Here is a 9530-nt window from a genome sequence, read left to right on the forward strand (position 1 = left end):
TGTTTTGTTTACTAAAGAGTTAAGCTACAAAACATATTGAAACCAATGCACTTCTTGTACAAATAAAGTTTTATATTTTTTATTGTTAATCCAGATTCATATGCTATTTAAATATTAGAGTGTCATCCTCAGGCCCACATAGTCCAACGAAGGAGCCTTAGAACTTGGGCACAATACTACAGGAACAGTTAATCAATAGGATTGGAATTAAATTCCTGGTGGCAGCATTACATACGTAAGAGAAAGAAATAACATGAAATTGAATTAACATGAAATTTAAAGACACATCATATCTAGCCACACAAATAGGGTGGCCAGACCGTCCCGGTCTCCCGGGACATTCCCGGTTCTGGCCACCCAATCCCGGCTCCCGGGCTGCCTATACCGGGACCATTAAAGGTCCCGGTTTAGGCAGCCCCGGAGCCGGTGGGGCGGGGAGTGAGGGAGGGAGCGTCCCTGCACCTGCGCAGGGCCCCTGCGCACGCGCAGGGACGCTCCCTCCCTCACTCCCCGCCTTCCCCGCCCGCGTGCGGGGGCCGGCGGCAGTGGTGGAGGCCTCTCCGTGGCCTCCGCTGGTCGCTGGAAGCCCTCCAGAGACTCTGGAGGGCCTCCAGCGGAGGCCGCGGAGAGGCCGTGGGGCACCCGGCGCTCGTCCCGGAAGGCCTTCCAGAGGCTCTGGAAGGCCTTCCGGGACCAGCGCCGGCCAGCAAAGGCTTCCCCGCGGCCTCCGCTGGTCCCTGGAGGCCCTCCAGAGTCTCTGGAGGGCCTCCAGGGACCAGCGGAGGCCACGGGGAGGCCGCGGGGCACCCGGCGCTGGTCCCGGAAGGCCTTCCAGAGGCTCTGGAAGGCCTTCCGGGACCAGCGCCGGCCAGCGAAGGCATCCCCGCGGCCTCCGCTGGTCCCTGGAGGCCCTCCAGAGTCTCTGGAGGGCCTCCAGGGACCAGCGGAGGCCGCGGGGCACCCGGCGCTGGTCCCGGAAGGCCTTCCAGAGGCTCTGGAAGGCCTTCCGGGACCAGCGCTGGCCAGCGAAGGCATCCCCGCGGCCTCCGCTGGTCCCTGGAGGCCCTCCAGAGTCTCTGGAAAGCCTCCAGGGACCAGCGGAGGCCGCGGGGCACCCGGCGCTGGTCCCGGAAGGCCTTCCAGAGGCTCTGGAAGGCCTTCCGGGACCAGCGCCGGCCAGCGAAGGCTTCCCCGCGGCCTCCGCTGGTCCCTGGAGGGCCTCCAGGGACCAGGGGAGGCCGCGGGGCACCCGGCGCTGGTCCCGGAAGGCCTTCCAGAGCCTCTGGAAGGCCTTCCGGGACCAGCGCCGGCCAGCGAAGGCTTCCCCGTGGCCTCCGCTGGTCCCTGGAGGCCCTCCAGAGTCTCTGGAGGGCCTCCAGGGACCAGCGGAGGCCGCGGGGCACCCGGCGCTGGTCCCGGAAGGCCTTCCAGAGCCTCTGGAAGGCCTTCCGGGACCAGCGCCGGCCAGCGAAGGCTTCCCCGCGGCCTCCGCTGGTCCCTGGAGGCCCTCCAGAGTCTCTGGAGGGCCTCCAGGGACCAGCGGAGGCCGCGGGGCACCCGGCCCTGGTCCCGGAAGGCCTTCCAGAGCCTCTGGAAGGCCTTCCGGGACCAGCGCCGGCCAGCGAAGGCTTCCCTGCGGCCTCCGCTGGTCCCTGGAGGCCCTCCAGAGTCTCTGGAGGGCCTCCAGGGACCAGCGCCGGCCAGCGAAGGCCTCCCCGCGGCCTCCGCTGGTCCCTGGAGGGCCTCCAGGGACCAGCGGAGGCCGCGGGGAAGCCGCGGAGCAGCCGGCGCTGGTCCCTGGAGGCCTCCAGAGGCCAGTGCCGGTAGCGGAGAGGCCCGGCACTGGTCCCTGGAGGCCTCCAGAGGCCAGCGCCGGCAGCTCCCTCCCTCCCTCGCCTGTCGGTCACTTCCGGGTTCCTGTCCTGCATCTCGACCTGTGTTATTAGTGACAGGCTGCTTCGGCGTGCCGCTGCGCCGGCCCCCTGGGCCCCACAACGATGGGACTGATGCCACAGGGACGGGCTCGAAACACTCTATAACCCCTCAAAAGAACAGTAGTCTAGCTCGCTTCCCCCGAGCCCTGCCGCCATAAGCCTCAAGGGGGCTCATTTTGCGGCATCTCCTGGCGGGAGGGTGGCACCCGCACGGGACACATATCAAATGAAAGAGGGGGCGCAGGGCTATCAGAAACAGCTGGCGGAGGGAGTCACGAGACCACCCCACTGGGGGATCCACACCCCGAAAGTGATGAAGGTGGCGCAGACAGAGCCAACAGGACGAAATAAATAGGCTGCATTATGCAGCACAGTTGAGAAAGTGCCTTATCCCATATATTGATGAAGTATATACAGGATTTCAGAACAAAATTGTTTCCGGCGGTGATATTTGGGGGATTTTTGGGGATGTCACAGGAAGTGCTGTGAAGTCACTTCCTGTTTCCGGCAGTGGCATTTGGGGGAAATGATGTCATTTGGGGGAAATGATGTCACAGGAAGTGATGTCACTTCCCATTTCCGGCAGGTGACGCGGGGAAATGATGTCACAGGAAGTGATGTCACTTCCTGTTTCCTGTGGTGGCATGCCATCACCGGAAGTGACGTCACCGGAAGTGACGTCACTTCCTGTTTCTGGCGACACGCGCGCTGCGCGCGCGCGCACCCCTACCTCCCCCCCCCCCAATGTGTCCCTGGCTGGCCTTCAGACATTATGGTCACCCTACACACAAATTAAAAAAGAAGTCGTGACAACATAAAACTTGATTGTGTTGCAATGAATAGCTGCAAGCTATGGTGAATTATAACTGCAATCTGAGCAGGCTAGAGATGTACCCAAGCAAGCTAAAAATGTGCAGTCTTAAATTGATTTCTTTTAATGTACTTGATAGCTTTGCTTACATTACAGGTCTGAGTTGAACTTTACTGCAGTGCTGATTATTTTTCACATCCATTCATGTCTACAAGGAGAATTGTGTCACAAGAAAATGAGTCTTTTTCACACATAATTAAGGGTGTTTTTTTTAAAAAAAAAGTAATCATATTTTACAAAGCTCTTGCAGTTCCAGACAAGTCTACAACACAAATAGTTCCAGGGATTAGTAATTTACTCCAGATTTTATGAGGTTTAGTTTTTGTGTTCTTGGACTATCTGTATTGAAGAGAAAGGTTACACTGTACTTTGCATTATTTACAGTTCATACAAATTCCTGTTTTATCATGACTGCTCTTTTTAAATGTTCATTTGAAATAGATTTTCCACAAAGGACATTTTGTTATTTTCATAATGTGCAATATTTGACTATAAATAAGTGTTACTTTAATAAACTATGTTAAATTATTCTAAGCAAGCCAAGGTAAAACTATCAAAATTTCCTTGATTCCTTTACTTAGAAATAGCGGAATTGCTCATGTTTCACAAAGCAGGCTCAGGGCGGCTCACATTCAAAGGTAATAAAAAACTAGTATTAATAAACCATAACATAAAAATAGAAAGTACATTATAGATAAAAGCATATAAAACAATGTCGTAAAAAAAATTCAGGTGCTATTTTGATCTAACAGCGGCATATATTGATGTATTAGTAATGGCGGGTAACTGCCAATTCAGTTGATACGTCACATCCAGTTCTAGAAATTATCCTGTTAAGTTGTGGTCTGATGAAACGTCACTGGAATCTAAGGTGCTCTGATATTTGTTGTCAGCCAAGGTTTTGTATTCCTCTAGGAGCTTTCCCCTTCAGATTATGGGGTATACTAATAGACCGTCACTACCTTGAATATTACTGCAATTCTGCTGTTGATTAAAACTTCCCCAGATATTTAAATTTCAATATTAATGCATTTCTCAGGAGAGTCTTGGCTATACACACAAGGACGCTGCTACCTACTAGTTCTCAATAGTGCAGTAACTGTGATGGAAAACAAATATAACCATTAATAAAAGTACATGTTTTATTACATGCATAGTAATCTTCATTTTGAACAAAAAAGCAATGAAAAGTTTGTTTTGACTAATATGTGTCCGTGTGTATTAATTTAAGCACTAGTCTATTACGTGATAAGCCTTTGGTGGGAAGGGTTAACATTAGAGATGGGCACGAACCAGGGAAATGAGATTTTATGAACCATCAGAAAAGTTTAGAGGCTAAACAACCCAAGGAGGTTCAAGGCTCAGTAGAACATGATCCACCCCCCCCCCCCAGCATGCTAGAGACACCAAACTCTACCTGCTGTCCAAGTATGGTGAAGATTGGATATATGGGGTCCATGTTATGGCCCTTTGAAGAAGGTGCCCCCAGAAAAGTGCTTCCCAATGAGGTGTCATTTTTCCAGAAAGCACTTTCTTGGGGGCTCTTTGTTTTGGGGGCTGTAACTTGGATCTGTAAATCCAGTCCTTTCCAAACTTGGAGGGCAAGAAAAGAGTCAGCCAGAGATCTCCTGCCAGTTTGGTGTCTTTAGCTTACACGGGATTCATTCTATACCCTCCTGAAGCTGTGACTATCAAAATGACCATTTGTCACAGGCAGTCATTTTGACAGGCACTGGTTCAAGAGGTTCAGGAATGGATAGAACTGATCATGTGCAAGCTAGAGACATCAACATTGCCAGGGAACTCCCCCAGATGATCTGGTACATAACCTCCAAGTTTTCTGAACATTTAGACTGAGTGGAAACAATCTGTCTGGAAATATATCCATTCATAAGCCACCAGAAAGTTTGTGTCAGTTGACCTGCCATGAACTTCACAAACCAGCCAAATTTTGTCATGAACTTTAGTTCATGAGCCAATTTGTGTCCATCCCTAGTAAACAGTCCAATCTACTATTTATTAAAGTGAAAGTACTGGATTTGTGAGGGGCTGTGGCTGAGTGGCATTGCATCTTCACAACATGTATAAGGTCCCACGTTCAATCTCTGGCATTTCCAGTTAAAAGGAGCATGCAGTAGGTAATATAAAAGACCTTTGCCTGAGACTCTGAGGAGGTGTTGCCATACTGGGTAGACAGTACTAATCTTGAGGAACCAATATGCTGATTCAGTATAATCAATCATTGACTTGTGGCTACTATATTTTATAATTCATAAAAATACAAGTTGTCTTTATCATATAGATAACTGAAAAATCTCACAACTAATATGTGATCCTGTATCACAAGAATTAAAAAGTTGTGATATTGTAGAAGTTATTCATAGTAGAGCTTCCTCACAAATTCTCTCCCTCTTATTTACCATTCAATGTTTACACAAGAAAGTCAGTCAAGTAATGTTTCCTTAATTAGGCACAAAGCCTTCTGCCAGCAAAAAACTACTATGAATAACTTCTGAGGAAGATCAACTAATAAATGAGCTTACATCTAGATGTTCATCTATTTATTACAGAAGCAGTTCTACAATATCGCAAGGATGGTTTTTTTCTAATTTTTGTGATACAGGATCCCATTATTAGTTGTGAGATTTTTCAGTTATCTATGTGATAAGGACCATTTATATTTTTATGAACTATAGTACAGCAGCCACAAATCAGTGATTGCTTGTTATTAGGCTTTACACTGTGATTCCAGTCTGATTCTATATAAGGCAACCTCATGTGTGTGATTTAAGCCACCTACAATCATTAATTTTTTAATCAGTCTGTAATCAGGCACAATACATGATGCATAAAAAGAAAAGATGGCTGCAGAAAATTCATGTGACTTGCTTAATGTCACTCAGCAGATTACAGCCAAGGAAGAAATCCTCTGAATAAAAGTCCCACAAACACTTTTGAGTCTTGACTGCCTCAGAATCAATGCATTCTGGCTTTTGGTCAGATCCAGCTAAAGTTAGCCATCATGCGTCAAACCTGAAACCTGTGAAACAAACAAGTTGTGACGTTATCAATGAGAAGTGTGGCCCATGCTGCTGCACATTTACACAAAAGTGAATACCACTTGGGACAATGGTTTACTCCCAGGTAATGATAGTATTTTATCTTTAGTCACAACTAACTTAACCCAGTTTGAAGAAGAAGAAGAAGATATTGGATTTCTATCCCACCCTCCACTCCGAAGAGTCTCAGAGCGGCTCACAATCTCCTTTACCTTCCTCCCCCACAACAGACACCCTGTGAGGCGGGTGGGGCTGGAGAGGGCTCTCACAGCAGCTGCCCTTTCAAGGACAACCTCTGCCAGAGCTATGGCTGACCCAAGGCCATCTCAGCAGGTGCAAGTGGAGGAGTGGGGAATCAAACCCGGTTCTCCCAGATAAGAGTCCGCACACTTAACCACTACACCAAACTGGCTCTTCTATGGGGCCCTATGTGTTTAGCTTTCAAATTTAATATTCCTGTTTATCCCAAATGGTTGTACGATTTAACACTTGAGATCTGCAAATGCATTTTGTTTACATGAGGGTTACTATTAGGAAAGGATAAGTGCCATCGTTTTGAATATCCACTGGCAGGACTTTTTTGTAGAAAAAGTCCAGCAGGAACACACCCTGACCCCAAGCCATGCTTTCCTGCTCAAAAAAAAGCCCTGCCAACTGGAATGACCGTGGAAACTGTAGCACAATCTTATAAGAAGGAACCAAATTAACCTAACCCAAAGTCAACATATATATGTTGCATGTGGATATAGCAGAGGGTGGCTATCGTTTGACTCTAACTTCCACCATAATCTCATCAGGTGTTCTTTAGCAGTCCTATTCCCCTCTTCATTATGGGAATGATACCTACTTTACAGGGTTGGTGTAAGGGTTTCCCCAAGGTGTAACAAATCAGCTCGATCATCTGAAAGCATTGTGCTAAGAAGCATACCTTCTACCCCTTGTTCTGTTCCCTTATAATAGCTCAGGAGGAACTTCTGATGGAACTATACTATGTTATTTACTACAGGAACATGCAACATTTGCACACTATTTTATTTTTTCGCATTCCTTGTGAAGTAAGTAAAAGCTTAGTAATCCTGCCTTGATGTGAAAAGCCTTAGCCTGAAGTAAATGTAATGTGTTAGCAAGTCTACAGACTGCTGAAAAAGCAAGTGGACTCATATTGGAGTCAAGGTAGGCATTTAATTCTGGCACCGCACCCTGTGTTTCATTGCAGTCCTAGCATTTAACTTCAAAATGAAAATTATACAGTAGTTGATCGACACTTCAGCCATTTATAATCTAGCAGGTGAAGATCTAGACTTTTTCAGCAAAGGTTTAATTATAAGTTGTAGAGGAGGTATTTAAAAAGCACCTTATTTCTTGCCCACAAGAAAATTGCTGTATAAAAACATATAGTACATATAAACATACAGTACATTCCAGCTATTTAAAAAAGTGCATTTTGTGATACCCCAATCATTGTTTTTTCCAGTATTCTCTCTTGCAGTAAAAATCTTCATTTGAAAGATGTACAATGTAAAATTCCTGTATTCACCACACCTATATATACCTACTTCAGCAGTAAATTTGGGCCTGAAGCAAGTAGATTTGTCTTCAAAAACCTCCAAGGAACAAAATGTTACAATTTTCCTCAGAAGCTTGGCAAAAAGCCAGCAAGGTGTAATGGTTAGTGTGAGACTTGGGAGGCCCAGTTTTGAATTCCTACTCTTCCAAGACACACATTTTTAGCCTAACATATCTTATAGGGTTGTTGTGAGGTTAAAATGGGGGAAAGGGAAATCATATAATCTACTTTGGGTCCCCACTGGGGAGAAAAGGGATATAAATGAAGTAAACTGCTCTTAATAGAGCAAGATGGGTAGCTGTTAGTCTCCCACAAATTTTGTTAGTCTTTAAGGTGCTACTACTCTTGTTTTTTTCCTATTGCTCTTAACAGGAATTTCTTGTTTAATATAAATTTGCATCTTCATTTCTCTCTCTCTCTCTTTTGGACAGTGTAGTGAAAAGTCATGATGCCATATTGAGCTGATTTTTTTTCTGCACCATTTTGGTCTGATGTGGCAATATTATAAATGTGATTTATGAAATGGGTGCAGTAAAATATAAATTTGCATCTTCATTTCTCTCTCTCTCTTTTGGACAGTATAGTGAAAAGTCATGATGCCATCTTGAGCTGATTTTTTTTCTGCACCATTTTGGTCTGATGTGACAATATTATAAATGTGATTTATGGGTGCAGTTTTTATTGTAAAGTCCAAAGAGCACAAAATGCATTTACAATGGTGCAAAGTTTTATTTCTTGCCATGCATATGAAGAAATGTTTTATATTGAAGCTTATACTGAAACAAAAAGCTTATACTGAAACTTAGGGTGGCCATAATGTCTGAAGGCCAGCCAGGGACACCTTGGGGGGGGGGAAGGTAGGGGTGCGCGTGAAGCGTGTGCGCCGCCGGAAACAGGAAGTGATGTCACTTCTGGTGACGTCACTTCCGGTGATGTCATGCCACCGCCGGAAACAGGAAGTGACATCACTTCCTGTGACATCATTTCCCCCCCCCCGCGCCACCTGCCGGAAGCAGGAAGTGACATCACTTCCTGTGACATCACTTCCCCCGCGCAGGAAGTGACATCACTTCCTGTGACATCATTTCCCCTGCCGGAAGCAGGAAGTGACATCACTTCCTGTGACATTTTCCCCCAAATGACATCATTTCCCCCAAATGCCACTGCCGGAAACAGGAAGTGACTTCACAGCACTTCCTGTGACGTCCCCAAAAATCCCCCAAATATCACCGCCGGAAACACCAAGATTATTTATAGAGAGGGAAAGGGGGAAGTAAAGTTAAATGAAACTCTTTTTTTACTTTTTTCAAAGTGAGAAGACTAGAGAGAACGGGTTCCACGCTGAGAAGCCAGTCAGATTCCAGTGAGATTCCAGTGAGACTGTGCTGCATAATGCAGCCTATTTATTTTGTCCTGTTTGCTCTGTTGGCTCTATCTGCGCCACCTTCATCACTTTCGGGGTGTAGATCCCCCAGTGGGGTGGCCTCCCGACTCCCTCCGCCAGCTGTTTCTGATAGCCCTGCGCCCCCTCTTTCATTTGATATGTGTCCCGTGCGGGTGCCACCCTCCCGCCAGGAGATGCCGCAAAATGAGCCCCCTTGAGGCTTATGGCGGCAGGGCTCGGGGGAAGCGAGCTAGACTACTGTTCTTTTGAGGGGTTATAGAGTGTTTCGAGCCCGTCCCTGTGGCATCGGTCCCATCGTTGTGGGGCCCAGGGGGCCGGCGCAGCGGCACGCCGAAGCAGCCTGTCACTAATAACACAGGTCGAGATGCAGGACAGGAACCCGGAAGTGACCGACAGGAACCCGGAAGTGACCATCGCCTCCCCGGCCTCCGCCACCGGGCCCCGCGCGTGGGTGCGGAAGGCGGCGAGGGAGGGAGGAAGCGTCCCTGCGCACGCGCATGTACGCTCCCTCCCTCCCTCGCCGCCTTCCCCACCGGCGCGCGCGGCCCACCGGCTCTCTGGCTGGCTAAACCGGGACCTCTAATGGTCCCGGTATAGCCAGCCCGGGAGGCGGGAATAGGGGGCCAGAACCGGGACTTTCCCGGGTACCCAGGACAGTCTGGCCACCCTATCTTAGATGTGCTACTTAATTTTG

This window comes from Heteronotia binoei, chromosome 4 (genome assembly GCF_032191835.1).
Source record: "Heteronotia binoei isolate CCM8104 ecotype False Entrance Well chromosome 4, APGP_CSIRO_Hbin_v1, whole genome shotgun sequence".
NCBI classification, from domain to species: domain Eukaryota; kingdom Metazoa; phylum Chordata; class Lepidosauria; order Squamata; family Gekkonidae; genus Heteronotia; species Heteronotia binoei.